Source organism: Lontra canadensis, unplaced genomic scaffold (genome assembly GCF_010015895.1).
Source record: "Lontra canadensis isolate GAN:19392208 unplaced genomic scaffold, GSC_riverotter_1.0 scaffold130, whole genome shotgun sequence".
Lineage (NCBI taxonomy): Eukaryota > Metazoa > Chordata > Mammalia > Carnivora > Mustelidae > Lontra > Lontra canadensis.
The window spans coordinates 3,609,722-3,623,362 of record NW_022631124.1 but is presented as its reverse complement, the minus strand read 5'-3'; the positions used below and the strand labels follow the sequence as shown (position 1 = coordinate 3,623,362).

General features: G+C 46.3%; 1 protein-coding gene across 2 annotated transcripts in view; it reads right to left on the bottom strand.

Annotated features, from left to right (window-relative positions):
- The window catches only part of SH3RF3 (SH3 domain containing ring finger 3), a 368,261-nt gene that overhangs the window by 329,932 nt on the left and 24,688 nt on the right, over positions 1 to 13,641 (bottom strand). The window lies entirely within an intron of this gene.

Below are 13,641 nucleotides of genomic sequence, written 5' to 3'. Positions count from 1 at the left end.
CTGCTATTACCATTCACCATCTTATGACTTTGAACATGCGCTGACAATCCAGTCTGAAAGGTTGGCAGAGTAAACACTATCTGTTGCACAGGCCGTGAGGTCTTTGCTGCAACCAGTCACTACTGCTGTTCAGCCCCAAAGCAGCCATAGACAACGCATAAACAAGGGGGCATGGCTGTGTTCCAGTAGTAATAACCTTCACATCTAGAAACAGGAAGCTAGCCAGTGGGCTGTAGTTTGCCAAGCCCTGGTCTTAAATATTACCCACGAGTATTGGCCTTAACTGCAAAGGACAGAAGGAATTATGGTTTTGTCCATATTATCCCAAAGCAGAATAACCACGTCTATTTGAAATAGTCATATAACAGACACCCAGGTCAAGGATAGCTTGGTTGGTGGCTGAAAGGGACTAAGAGTGGCACCTGGGTGACTCAGTTAGTTAAGTGACTGCCTTCTGCTCAGGTCATGATCCCAGTGTCCTCGGATCAAGTCCCACGTCAGGCTCCCTACTTAGCAGGGAGTCTGCTTCTCCCGTTTACCTTCCTTTTCTCGTGTTCTCTCTCACATTCTCTCTCTCCCAAATAAATAAATAAATAAATATTTTTGAAAAAGAAAGAGCCTAAGAGCTAGAACCAAAAGGGGAGAACCCTCGGGGCACTTGGGTGGCTCAGTCGGTTAAGCATCCAACTCTTGGTTTCAGCTCAGGTCATGATATCAGGGTCATGAGATTGAGCCCCATGTGGGGCTCCGCACTGAGCAAAGCTTAAGATTCTCTCTTTCTGCCCCTGCCTACCACTGCCACTGCTCTCTCAAATAAATAAAAATAAATAAAATCTTTAAAAAAAAAAAAAAAAAGGAGAGAACCCAGATGTGGGCTCTGTTGCTTCCCACCTGAATTACAAGTTTTGAACTTGGCAATCTTTAAGGTTCTTTCCAACTCAACAATTCTTTAATTTTAACACCTATGACTCAGTCCGTATTCGATGTCCATGAAGAAAATGAGTCTAAAACTCTGAAAGATTATGAATCCTTTAGTCTGAATAAAAAAATTACATATGCTCACTCTGAAAACTTAAATTTAAAAAAAAAAAGCGTAAAGAAGAAAGTTAAAATTCCCTTTAAGTCTTACCACCCAGAGATGACTGGCTTTGGCATTTTGGGGAAGTCTTGTCTGTGTAAAGAGACACAAAATGTTACAATATGGCAAGCACAGTAGCCATAACAATTACAGCCACAGCCAAGCAATTACTTTGAACTTGCATATTCTTTTTGGAAAAGAAATACTGACCTCACCCAAAACAATCCTCTTTGTAATATACACCATGAGGTTAAGTGCTGAGACCAGCAAACTAGGGAGGCCACTTCTGCAATCCACAATCCATGCACGGTCAGCTCTCCTCTGAGAGCTTCACCTGGGCCCGTGTGCCGTGTCCCCGGTTGAAGTCACAGGAAGGAAAAGGAAGAGCCCAACACAGAGGACAGCCCCACCAAACTGTAAGCAACTGTCACCCTGACCATGCTCTCCAGCAAGTAGAGCAGCTGATTAAAAACATCAACACGGGTGGTAATTCACATTATTTGGAATAACATATCCAGGAAGGAAGGGAGAGTGGTAAGGAGGGAGGGGGCAAATTACACAATTAAAGGACTATTTTTCATTCACCAGGGAGGAGAAAGTTTAATATTGCAATACATATTTTAAAAATATTTTTAAACTACAAACATAGCCAGAGAAAAAGGGAGACCACCGCAGACAAGGAGAAAGGGAAGTTAAGGTGAGTGCATAAAGAACAAAGGGGTCTGATGCACGACTTCACTTATTTAAACATGGGGGGGTTCTGAGAGGTGTTTTTCAGGTACACACATGCCCTGTGCTGAGGATGGTGGTCCGAGTCCTTTCCTGCAGACGAGATGGTCAGTGACTCAATGCTTCAGCAGCTGTGCTCAAGAAACTTGGATGCCTGTGAGTCTTGCCACTTGGCGATAATTTCCAGCTTACTCATCAGCACATTCCAGATGGCTTTGATGGGGAGAAACGCTCTCCATCCTGCTTTGCCTCTGGGTCATTTCATTGGAAATGCCGTGTATATCAAGTTTTCTTCTTGCTCCAAAGCAAGCAACCAAACAGGCCATCAGGAAGCCCGCAGTCCTGGACACTGCCTTTGATTGGAAAACAGGGGCAATTCAGCTCAGAATCACACGGAGAAGAAACAGTTTTACCACAACCGAAGGAAGGATTTATGATTCAGTTCTCTGCACGTTCATGTATTTTATGGGAACACAAAATGAGGCTTTCACAAATGAATCTATATAAAACATGAATAGAACGCCTTCATTTCGTGAAAGAGATGCCAACTCAGAGTAAGCAATCCACACTCTTCCTCCCAATCCAGGCATGTGCTTAGGCCCTGAAAGCCCACAAGGGCCACATTAGGAGCAGGGGCCTGAGCCTGGACTAAACCCTCCAGAGGCCCAGACCAAACAAGCCTGGAGAGCCCCGGATGTCGTTCCCCAATGGGAAATGTCTCCAGTGCAGTTCTGAACAAATACTAGATGGCAAGAAGGAAATAGCACCATCTGTTCTGTGTTCTCATGCATTTCACTGTCCCACCACGGGCAGAGGTGGCCTTGCGGTGCCTGCGAGCCAAGCGCCAAGTATCCTTATAAGAAAGACAAACAGGATGAAGAGAAAGCACAGAGCATGAGGACATCATCCTCAGTAGGAAGGAGCATTTCGAGTCAGTGCCCATCTAATTTTCTCCACACCTGCATAATAACTAACAGCAAAGTGCATCGTTTTGTTTGAAGATGACAAAAACTCTGAATTCTTAACAGACTGTAGACAAGACACAGATATGGCAAGGAGATAAAAGGACACTCAACCAGACAAATACACAACCGATGTGCTGTTTAAACTCCGTAAATTACTCAAGAAAAGGTAAGTCAAACAAGCAGGTTTGTTACATACAAGTGGGACTTCAATGAACCAAGGCAAGACAGACTCCCTCGCTCCCAAGCTTGGAAACACTTCTTTTGCTAAACCTCCCTCCTACCAAGTTTCATGCTCCTGGGGAGCACATCCTGTTCTCCTGGGCGCCTCTGAGCCCCGAGCCCACTGTGGGTCACAGCAGGCAGGGGCTGCAGTCTGCGACAGCATGCACCCTCTCTTTCCTCTCTGAACCGCAGAAGGTGACCCCAGCTAGCCTTCTATGGGGAGGACCATGCTGTCTCTCTTCCCACTTGGAAATGTGCCTGAAAACTAAATTCCAGGTTCCTGAGGGGAGCAGGCTGGGCCTCTTCAGCTTTTTCCCTTCCATGCCTAGCACATAGTGCTCAACAAATACTGGTTGAGTGAACGAAGGACGGTCTCAGATTTGGAGCAGGACCAATCCTCAGAAAATATCATGCCACTCATCTGCAGAAAAGGTGTGTGTAAAATTACAACACTTTGTAGCAAGCCCCATCCTGGATTCCAGCTACTCTAAATTGAGTCTTGGCCTTATCGCACGGCCACCCGAGAACCACACTCCAGAACACCTTCCATCCCAAGCAAACTTTCAAAGACATGTCAATTTTAGTTTCTGGTAAAGTGTTTTGGACAAAATGCTACGGTTATCAAAGCAATAACAGCTGTGGGCTATATAAGAATAAAGGCCTAAGCCCACTCCCATCGTGTAAACAGAATATGATATTTCTCTCATTATCAGTTAATGCATTCGGTCTCTGAGTTAAAGAAATTCACCTATTTTTGCTACTTAAATAATGTCACAGGAACAATGCAATTCCTACTATGTTCAGACATGTTACCCAGTTCTCTTACCCCTACAGGGAGCTACCCTACTTGCTAAGGGGCGGTCAATTTGTTCAGCACAAAGTAATCTTATGCATCAGTCCAGATTCCTTCGAGGAAGCAGGAAAGAAAATGGATCGGGGAATAAGTTAGCACAGAGCAGACAAGAAGCACCTGCGGCCTCCTTCCCTATGACCAATACCGTCCTCCTCTTCCTCCTCGGGGAGCTGGGTTGTATTGATCTCCACCTTCATCACCATAACCATCACCATCCTCACAACACAGAGCAAGAGAGCATTTCCTGAAATGTCTATAGGCTCAGAAATTAATTTCATACAACCAGTGGAAGGCGCTGTACACTTAACAAAAATAGAGTACCTATCTCCTGGAGAGTATAAATACATCCCAAAATGGTGTTAAGTTCTGGAAGATGGATCAGCATTGTCCTATAGTTGATTATTTTTAAGTTTTCATTTAAATTCCAGTTAGTTAACATACAGTGCAATATTAGTTTCAGGTGCATGATATAGTCATTTGACACTTCCACACATCACCCAGTGCTCATCACAAGTATACTCCTTTATCCCCATCACCTATTTCACCCATCCCCTCACCCATCTCCCCTTTGATAACCACTAGTTTGTTCTCTATAGTTAAGGGTCTGTTACTTGGTTTGCCTCTCTTTATCATTTTTTACCCTTTGCTTATTTGTTTTGCTCCTTAATTTCCACACATGAGTGAAATCATATGTATTTGTCTTTCTCTGACTCATTTTACTTAGCATAATATACTCTAATACCATCTATATTGTAGCAAAGGACAAGATTTCATACTTTTTGATGGCTCAGTAATATTCCTTTATATATATATATATAAATGTATAAATACATATATATGTGTGTAGACACACACACACACATACACACACACTCCACATCTTCTTTATCCATTCACCTACTGATGAACAACTGGGCTCTTTCCATAATTTGGCTATTGTAGATAATGCTGCTATAAACATTGGGGTGCATGTATCCCTCTGAATGAGTATTTTTTAATCCTTTGGGTAAATATCTAGTAGTGCAATTGCTAGATCACAGGGTAGTTTTATTTTTACCTTTTTGAGGAAACTCCATACTGTTTTCCACAATGACTGCACCAGTTTGCATTCTCACCAACAGTGCAAGAGTGTTCTTTCTCTGCATCCTCACCAACACCTGTTGTTTCTTGTGTTCTTGATTTTCCCATTCTGACAGGTGTGAGGTGATATCTCACTGTAGTTTTGAGTTGCGTTTCCCTGATGATGAGTGATGTTGAGCATCTTTTCAGGTCTTTGTTGGTCATTTGTGTGTCTTCTTTGGAAAAATGTCTATTCATGTCCACAGCTGCTTTTTTAACCACAAAGAAAGTTACTATGCAGTATCATTAGACAGTATATTTGTAGAGATCCTAGCAACACTGCTCCATGGTGAAGGCTGCCTCCTTTGATGACTCCTCAGCCACCAGGCATCAAAGGAGCAGTATTGACCAAGGGTGAGTCCCCTTATATAATCCCATGGGCTGCCTTTCTCCCAGACACTCAAACCCTGCCTTTCTTTCAAGGAGGTGAGGAAGCCTAAGGTCAGTAAGGAGCCAAGAAGATACATCAGAGAGTCATAAGCACACTCGCAAAGACCATTCTCAATGAGGTCTTAACACTGGGAAGACAGAGCAGTCCCTTCCAGGCCTACTTTCTATCAAGAAGCAGGCCATGAGTAGGGTTTACAGCCTTAACGACCTCTCACCAGGTCCATCCTGGGAGGCATCACAGCAGGCTGAAAGGAAGGGAACTCACCGTTCCTCTCCTGGATGACAGAAACCAACAAGAAAGCAAGAGTACCCACTAAATGGGAGAAGACATTTGCAAATCATATATTTATAAAGCGTTAATATCCAAAACATATAAAGAACCAAGCAACTCAATAGCAAAAAAAAAAAAAAAAAAAAAAAAATCCAATCAAAAAATGGGCAGAGGACCTTAATAGACATTTTCCAAAGAAGACATAAAGATGGCCAACAGACATGAAAAGGTGCTCAACATCACTAACCATCAGAGAAATGCAAATAAAAACCACAATGAGATACTACTTTATACCTGTAAGAATGGCTAATACCAAAAAGACAAGAAATAATGAGTGCTGGAGAGGATATGGAGAAAAGGGGCCGCTGGTACACTATTGCTGGAAATGCAAGCTGGTGCAGCCACTGTGAAAAACAGAATGGAGCTTCCTCAAAAATTAAATAAATCTACCAACAATTCCAATTCTGGGCATACAGTCAAAGGAGATGAAGTCATTATTCCAAAGAGCTATCTGCACCCTCATATTCACCTCAGTATTTACAATAACCAAGACATGGAAACAACCTATGTGTCCATCAATGGATAGATAGGCAGATAAAGAAAATGTGGTGTGTACATATGTACACACACACACACACACACACATCAGAATATTATTCAGTCATACAAAGAAGGAAGTCCTAAAGTAGTGACAACATTGATGGGGCCAGACTCATAAAAGTCAGAGGGAGAAAGACAAATACCATACAATTTCATTAAACCTAAATCTAAATCTTAAAAAAAAAAAACAAAAAATAAAAAATTCACAAATACAGAGAACAGATTGGTGGTTGCCAGAGGTGTGTGTTGGGGTTCAGGGTAGAAGAAATGTGTAAAGGGAGTAAAGGAAAAGAGAAGGGGGACAACTTCTGAACCCCATGGTTTCAGTTCACCTGCCATTTCATGTCTGGAGAGCACAGACACCCAGTTTTGCTGAAGGATAAGAACTAAGCATATCATCATACGGACTTATAATCAACTCTTACCTACTAGGATTTAACGTGAAAATCATGCCAAAGCCCACCACATGGTTAGGACCTACTTGCAAGGCTTCCACGGGCTTCTTAATAAATTAAAAGCTTAACCTAGAAGTCTGGAAATGATTTTTGCCTCTTTATTCTAGAAGTATGAGCAGGGAAAATCTAAAAATGAAGTGCGTTTCTCAAGGGCAGAGCCATAATCCACCCTGGGAGCAACATCCAGAAGTCAAACAGGAGCCTAAGAGGACTGCTATGTCTCATCACCCCAACTGACCACATCAGGCAGCCTCCTCACCTCATCCCGTTCTTCCCACATTCCTTATTAGGTGCATGAGAACCCGTGAGATCTGCTTCCATTTCCAAATGCACAGTGTCCTCCCTGATAGAAGCTTCGATGTTTGAAGGGAAAAGCTACCTCTAATGACTCACCCTGAAGTTGGAGCTCAGAGACTTTAATGATCCCAATGAGCACAGATTTGAAGATCACAGCCACCTGTAGTCTGGGTAGTCTGGGGCAACACTACCTTCCAGGGATCTCATGAGCCTGTCCATCTACATCTGTACCATCCCAGGGGCTCCAACTGGCACATCCCCTATATCAGGGCATGGGCCCTCCTCAGCTTGTAGTGGACAGCTATATGCCACCAGAAGTCAGGAGAAGGTGACCATCAGGCATAAGGATTTATTGCAGGGGGTCCCCCTCTGAACAGGGACCCCTCCCTATCCAGAGCCATCTGCCAAGCCCCGGGATCTACTAGTATTACCAAGGCTTCCAGTCATGGCACTCCTCATAGCTGGCTCCGAGCAAGGCAGGACAATCTGGACTGGCTCTTCCCAGCACCGTCTCTGAGATCAACCACCAACAGACCAGAATCAAATTGATAACGGGCCTATCATCTCCCCACAGCCAGACCCTCTAGCAGATGGTGAAAATGTATAGCTTCAATCCCTCCAGAAAGGCTCTGAATTTGTAACCCGGTGATGAAATGTTTGCAAATCAGAGCATTCATTGCTGTTGGGGCTCCCAAAAAGCAGACGTTTTAAAGCCTAATAAGGAGGTACCCTAAACATAACAAAAGGCCTACCTTATTTGAGTTTGTAAGATGATTTCCTTATAGCAAATCAGTCTCAAAGAAACCTTGCACAGAACCAGCTTCTCTGTCACTTTAAAGTGACATTTTAGAGGGATCACCCTGTACAATATGCTCACCCATTTAATGAATGTTCCTGTGATAGATGCAAGAGATATAAAAATGAACAAAGCTACAGCCCCTCACCTCCTGGTGTTTACACTCAAGGGGGAAATAGATGTGCTATGATAGCCCGAAGAAAAGTCCAGAGTGTAACAGAAGGAAAAAACATGAGTAAGATGGAGAGCTCTCGTACCCACTGATCACCTGTCATCATTAGCCATCAAGTTTCTGCAATATTCTTTCTACTTTTTAAAGATTTTATTTGTAAGTCATCTCTACACCCAATGTGGGCCTCGAACTCATGAACCTGAGGTCAAGAACTGCATGCTCCACTGACTGAGCTAACCAGGTGTCCCAAGTTTCCATGATATTCTTTAATCAAATATGGGCCGAGATTAGACACAGCTACTAATTCAACTCCTATTATGGGCTGCAAATGCTGAGAAGGCACCTTCTGTTAACAGCTCTGCCACAATGCCTGCCCCTGTGATTTCTCTTAAGTGTGTAAATAAATTGGCAGCCATGTTTTGGGCTAAAATGCCACTTCTCTCCTTTTCTCTTTTTAAAGATTTACTAATTTGAGAATGGGAGAGAGAGCATGAGCAGGAAGGGCAGAGGTAGAGGGAGAGAGAATCTCAAGCAGACTGTGCACTGAGTGCAGATCCTGACATGGGGCTCAATCTCACAACCCTGAGATCACATCCTGAGCCAAAACCAACAGTCAGATGCTCAACTGACTGCACTACCCAGCTGCCCCTACCACTTCTCTTCTTTTTATAAGACCACACCGCTCTAGAAAAATGGAAGTATAGAATCCCATATGGCAGGAACCATATTGTAAGGGAATACTCAGACCTACTCCTACACCAATTCTGCTAATAATTCACCTCTGGGATGACATTGGTCTCCTGGGATGCCTGCAGGAAGCTGGACTTGTACTTCTGACACTGCTCAGCTACCTCCCTTGCTGGGGACCACATCAAGGGAATGAGCGTCTTATAAGAAGGCAGAAGCATATGTCATGTTAAATGTAAAAACACAGTGATGTTATTTGTGTTTAAGTAAGGTCTAAGCATACCTTAAAACCTCCAAAACAATCTTTTAAAAATCATATATGGGGGACAGAGCTTTAGAATTGGCATTTCATACTTACAACTTTAACATACATAGTTAAAAACTGAAGGTAGAATCTTATACCATCCCAGAATCCAGAGCAATTACCAATAAGATGACCAGGGGAAAAAAGACATCCCATATTGCTTTAAGGAGGAATTTTTGGTTTTATTTCCTGTTCCCTAAATTCTTTGTGCTTGGGACTTCTCCCCTTCACTCCCTCCACTGGAATTCCCTCCAAGTAACTACTTGAAATGATTTTTTTTTTTCCCCTGAATAATCTTCTCTTTTTGACACGTCTATGACTCAGCAAGGGGGACCAGTGTCTCAGCATACAAAGGTGTAACACTATCAACAAAATCAATAGAAATAAGAAAGGGTGTATTCCTCTGACAGAAGAACTTAGGACAAAGCCAGCCACATGAAGGCACTCATGCCACTTCTTTGTGGCCAGCCCATTCCTACACTCTGCCCCTGCCAGGCTTCACTCTGAAAAGCCCGACCTGACCTATGCTGCCTGCAAGCGTATTTATCTACAGAATGAGCAGGAAATCTGACAGAAATGGGGAAATGAATAACCCAATAGTGGGGGAAAAAAACGAAGAAGACAGAGCTCAAGTCAAATACTTGAGACATAAAATGAGTCTCTGCACATTTCTCAAACAGGGCACAAGCGTCCCACCAGGGGAACACGCGAAAACGGAATGTCTACGTGGAGCCACAGATACACGGAAATGTGCTAAGGTAACCATGTTTACTTCACTCATGCCAAGGGAGGACTCCCGTGTGTCTAAAAAAGGAAGACTCTGAGGAGAGGCGTCTGGACAGGGAAAAGGTCTCTGGGGCAGGAGAGACCACCAGACGGGCCCTGGGGGTGACGTGTCCGTGCAGAACGGCTGCTGTGAGGCGGTTCAGCAACATATCTGTCAAGAGCCAGAGACCAAATATTCCAGGCTCTGCAGACCCCCAGGCCCCTGTCACCACTTCCCCTCCCTGCTGCTCTCCACAGCAGGAAAGCAGCCTCAGACAGCAGTGAACAAGGGAGTGCAGCAGTGTCCGACCCCCACAGGCTGGGGTCTGCTTCCCCTGCTCGAAGGCTTTTCCTTCCACCTGAGTCTCACATTCCTTCCAGCAGCAGCACTGAGGTGCGCTAAGCATACCGTCGCCATCTGAGGCAGGAAGGAGCGGAGAGCATACCGTCCCCATCTGAGGCATGAAGGAGAGGGGAGGGTGTGCTTTTGGAAATGCCCACAATGGCCCCAGACAGGCAGTCCCACCAGCAGCTCCTCTTACCCCCCAAATGAAAGTAAACATTCCTGATCCACGTGGTAAAGATCTGTTTGTGGAATTAACACCATCCTCCCTCAGCTTCCACGGGTGATGGTTTTACATGAATTTGGTCGGCAGTCGACCTAACACTGGGTATCCCTATCAAAAGGGGAGAGGAACTGCAGGAAAAACCACCCCTAGCAGGGAAACAAAAAGTTCAGTCAAGGCTTACTGCCAACAGGAACAGAAAATGATCCCCTGGAGGACCCTGGCCGCCTTCCTTTACATTCCAGTGAAAAGGCTTTGAAAAGGAAAACAATTACAATGTCCCCACTCTTGGTTATTTTCATTCGCAAGGGTCCAGTTGTGGTGCACTGACCAACATCCATCAAACCCCCCACCCCTGAAATCTTAAAGTTACTTGCAGCATCTAGAACAGGGAGAAGAAGGCAGAAACCCGGGCCCTACCATAGCGGGGTGCTGGAATGAGCTTTTACCAGCTTGAGGGCTAACAGTTAAATCTGGGGAGGTTTTGCAAGGCAGTGGACATCACATTAGTAGATTGAAACTGACCAAGGGGAGAATGTTAACACCTTGAAAATTAGCAAATGCTACATATCAGTGGGGTTTCCCTTCCGCTGCCAGAGGCCCAGTTTTTATAGCACAGGCTGGGAGAGTCCTGGAAAAGGAAGCTGGGGAGGTAGAAGCAGAAATACTTACAGTATACTGCTTAACAGATTTGGCCATGGAGTCCACAGAGAAACCTAGAAGGGGAGCATGGGCATCGTCCCAGGCCAAGAATTTCTTGGGATTAACATCAATGAGAGAGGAGAAAGCTCCTCAGCCCCCGAAAGCCAGTAGGGTTCACCTTAGAGGCAAATACATATACACAGACGGCAATCTGGAGCATCTCCCTGCATGAAGTCAACTGAAAGCCCAGGGAGGGAGAGACGCTGAGACGTAACACATCCAGATCACAAAACTGAAATCAGTCCCAGCCCATCCATCAAGCTCTAAGTGCATTCTTTCATTCATACTTGGTCCGACCACAAAGAGTTGGTAATAGACCAGAGAGATCATGGAAAACACATTGTGTAGGAGGAAGCGGGGCAATTACTGACCTGTTTCCTGCTCACAGCAAGCTGCCGGCTGCACTATCTGGACGGTGGTATCACTTACCAACTATGGGGCGGCAAGGCTTCCAAGCCTCAAACAGCTGTTCTCCGTGCACCTAGGAAGGGCCCCAGCCGCCCTCTGACGACCCTTAATGGCCCAACTTCCACTTCTGTTCTCCCCACACTGTAATCACCTGTTCATTAGAGAAGAAACTAAACACGGGGCCCAAGGTTGATGCACCACATCCCCCAAAATAACTGTGTCTGAGCCACAGCTACCCCCACACTCTCATTCCTGCTTCTGGGGTGAGCTGGGCTCTCAGACCCCACGGGCCCCCTCAGTGGGGCCAGGTGCAGCCCTGGCAGCCAAGGTAAACAGAGGTCATTACATATTACAATCTACTCCACTTCAGCCTTCTAGTTGGTGGGAAGAGGCCTGGTGCATCACTATCAGTGCCCTGGGCTTTTTTCCTTCTAAATCTAAGTAGCCTGTCAGTCCAGGAGAAGCTGCAAACCTCTAAGCCAGGTGACAACCTCAGCCATCTTCAAAGGGGGCAGCCGACAGGTTCTCACAACCAAGCAAATGTTGGGAAGAAACTGCTTCTTCTAGCATTGTCTATGGTCTCTAGCTCTGTGGCACCAAAATTGAGAAGGACTTGGTCATGGAACAAACCCTTCATCTCATGTCAACGGCTAAAGGAGCCATTGAGGGGAGCGTGAGAGCAGCCCTGGCTTTGGGGTCACCTGTAAGTCGTCGGAGCAACTTCCAACAGTTTTATTTACAGTAGCATCTCGAGGTGATCTGAACAGCTGTGCTGAGAGGTTCTGTGTGCACAGAGGGCGAGCTTGTCTTCAGTGAGAAGTCGATGGAGGCCATTCCCAGGTACACAGGGCACAGCCCTCTGTTCTCTCTGGAGCCCACCGTACAGCCAGAGACATTTCTGGCGGGAAACAGGAGGTATCCTTCTGCAGCCACTATCCCTGCCAGCGGGCCAGAGTCCTGGAGTGGCACAGTCCCTCTGCATCTTGAGGACGCACCAGAGGAGTCCCAGCTGGGAGCTGGGATATGGACAGCACCTCAGTGACTCTGTCCTATGCAGTGCCTGGGATCCACTCTCATACCCCCGCCCCAGGAAGCTTCAGGCTCGCACTGGACGGAAAGGAAACAGGCTCAGCTCAGCAGGTCACGCAGCTGGCCGGAGGACAGAAGAGCCCAAAGCCGGCCCCAGCCCGGCCCCAGCCCGGCCCCAGCCCGGCCCTCCTCCCAGCTAGCTCCTGCTAACCCTCGGCCAAGACTCATGCACACTGAGTACCATGGACTCGTGCCTGGCTCAGAAGCGAGACTCTCCGAGATTTTCAAACGCCCCACACGGCCAAAAGAACCAGGATCACAGGCGCTGACCATGATTTTATGCAGAGAAAGCAAAGAGCACAACAGGAAGCCTCAAAGAGCCTCTCTTCTAAGGAAAGTCTTTTGCTTTGTGCTCACAGCGCCTGCCCCCCGGCCCTCCCCATGTTGGAGCCCCACATCCAAGTCTGACCCAGGGCTCAGTTCTCCCCTCAGCCTCGCCCCATGGCTGAGGCTCCTTGTCACCACCTTGCACTAGACAGTGGCCACCACGGTCCCACCTGCAGTCCAGCCTGCCTCCTAGCAGCCCCTGCCACATCTCCTACAGCCACGACTCAGGGACCCTCCAGGCCTGTAGGTCAGGTCCACACTCCTGGGCCAGCCCTCAGGTCTGTCCAGACCCAGATTCCAGAGCCAGGCAGCAGCCAGGGAAAGCACAGCCTCTGAGTCAGAGACGGTGAGTCTGAACCCAGCTCCACCACTTTTGAGTGCGTTTTCACTGGAAACTAAGGGCTCACAAGTACACATATTTAAGAATTACTGTGAGAATTAAATGCAACACAGCCAGCAAATCTGCCCACCATCCGGATGGTACGAGGAGGAGTGACAGAGGCTGCCCCTACATGAGGAGCTGAAGAACGGGGGCACGATGGACAACTTCCACAGCTATGGCTTCACCTGCAGCAGAAGGAGTGGCAAGCAGGAGCCCCAGGTGCCTAGCTTTGCTGAAACCATCCGTGTTACCTGGGGGAGGCACCTCTCCTCACCTCAAGTCCTGACCCGACGTTGCGGTGGGGACTGCACAGATTTTACACAAAGGTCACAATCATATTTCAACCCCTCACAGCTACAGGACAGTCGACAAATCACATAACCCCTTGTGAATTCTGCTGCCAGTCCCTAAAATCATGAGGCTCCTGCCTCATGATTTTATGGACAACACAAGAGACTCAGAGT